This window comes from Dromiciops gliroides, chromosome 1 (genome assembly GCF_019393635.1).
Source record: "Dromiciops gliroides isolate mDroGli1 chromosome 1, mDroGli1.pri, whole genome shotgun sequence".
Lineage (NCBI taxonomy): Eukaryota > Metazoa > Chordata > Mammalia > Microbiotheria > Microbiotheriidae > Dromiciops > Dromiciops gliroides.
This window is the reverse complement of record NC_057861.1, coordinates 253349991-253352143: the sequence shown is the minus strand read 5'-3', so window position 1 is coordinate 253352143 and position 2153 is coordinate 253349991. Positions and strand designations below refer to the sequence as shown.

At 43.4% G+C, this 2153-nt stretch overlaps 1 pseudogene; it reads left to right on the top strand.

Moving 5' to 3' along the window:
• Positions 1-421: 421 nt before the first annotated feature.
• LOC122736762 lies at positions 422-896 on the top strand (annotated as a pseudogene).
• Positions 897-2153: the final 1257 nt, after the last annotated feature.

Here is a 2153-nt window from a genome sequence, read left to right as displayed (position 1 = left end):
AGTCACTTAACCCCCATTGCCCCACAAAAAAAAGGGAAGAATATCCTGGGGGCAGCTAGGTGGTGCAGTGGATAGAGTGCTGGCCCTGGAGTCAGGAGTACCTGAGTTCAAATCCGGCCTCAGACACTTAACACTTACTAGCTGTGTGACCCTGGGCAAGTCACTTAACCCCAATTGCCTCACTTAAAAAAAAAAAAGCAAGGAGTTTGGGGGGCAGCTAGGTGGTGTAGCGGATAAAGCACTGGTCCTGGATTCAGGATGACCTGAGTTCAAATCTGGTCTCAGACACTTGATACTTACTAGCTGTGTGACCCTGGGCAAGTCACTTAACCCTCATTGCCCCCCCCCAAAAAAATAAATAAAATAAAGAATAAAAGATCTGTTAAAAAAAAAAAGCAAGGAGTTTGGCCTTTTCCTTAAGATGGCACCAAAGGCAAAGAAGGAAGTGGTTGTTCCCCCCAAGATGGAAGCCAAGGCCAAGGCTTTGAAGGCCAAGGAGGCAGTACTGAAGGGTGTGCACAGCCACAAAAAGAAGAAGATCTGAACATCCCCCACCTTCTGGCGACCCAAGACTCTAAGACTTCAAAGGCAGCCCAGATACCCTCAGAAAAGTGCCCCGAGGAGAAACAAGCTTGACCACTATGCCATCATTAAGTTTCCCTTGACCACTGAGTCTGCTATGAAGAAGAGAGAGGACAAGAACACCCTTGTCTTCGTTGTGGATGTCAAGGCCAACAAACATCAGATTAAACAAGCTGTAAAGGAGCTTTATGACATTGATGTGGCCAAGGTCAACACACTGATCAGGCCTGATGGATGGAGAGAAGGAGGCTTATGTCTGACTGGCTCCAGACTAGGATGCTTTGGATGTTGCCAACAAAATTGGAATCATCTAAACGGTGTCCAGGAGGAACTCAGTTCAGATGTTACCTCAGACACTTGATACTTATATCCGTGTGACCATTCATTAGCAATTCACTAAACCCACATTCTACTAAGATACAAAAAAGACGGCATACTACTACTATACAATAAAGAAAATTTCCAGTAAAAAAAAAAAATCAAGGAGTTTGTCCCTGAGGCTTGATTGGTCTAGGGAACTAGGGCTCCAGGAATTGATTCTTCCTGGTTACCTGGGGAGGGGGGGGGAAGTCAGCTCACAAGGAATCAGGGCACTTCTCTGCATCACACCTTTCTGATGCAATGCACCAGTGTGACCAACTGTTTCCATAAGGAGGTGAAGGAGCTGTGTCTTCATAAACCTGTGCTATTTCTTTGTGAAGAAAGCCTTCTGTGCTATTGTTGAATGATTTTTTCTTTTTCTTTTTTCTTCTTCTCTTCCTCTTCTCCTCCTCCTCCTCTTCTCCTTCTCTTCCTCTATCTCCTCCCCTCCTTCTCTCTCTCTTCCTCCTCTTCTCCCTTTCTAGGAGTACTCTATTTCATTTCAGTCCCAAACCTGAACCACTAGACTAGCCTGTGTTGTGTCTGGCCCATGTCACATTCCAAGACTTTGGGGAAATAGACAGCCCATGTGCTCCTTTGATTACCTCACAATGTCAAGTGAAAACTAGGAATGCTCCTAAAATGTTGGTCAGACTCTAATGTAGTAAACTTATGGAAGGATTTGGGCAAGTGACACAAGGAATGGATAGGCATGGAGAGGTTGTTATCTGTATCACTGGAGTAAATACATCACTGAGGTTATAGATTCATTTGAGTGTTTGCTTCATTGCTTTTGTGTTTTGGCCTTGGCCTTATGGTATATGATACTGTTCTCTGATTCATTGCCTAGGTAGTAAGTAAATGCTTGGCAGAGTTAGGTTAGACAGAGTAGGGACCTAACCTAAACTCTGGTTTGTCCCTCAATATGCAACCACCTTTTGCAGGGGGTTGGAAGAATGTTGGGGGAATGGAGAGACAGATACAAATTTGGTATGCTTACAGGACCAAGAGTTCTTCGATATGTATTGTCACTCCTAATTTGAACACCTTGAGAATAGGGACTGTCCCATTTTTCTATTTGTATCTTCAGCATTTGGCATAGTGCTTTGCAAATAGTAAGCAAGTGATAAATTTTTTTTCATTAGTTAATTAAATCATTCATTCACTCAAAGCAATGAAAATCAGTAAGGCATAGAGAAATGGGAAAACAG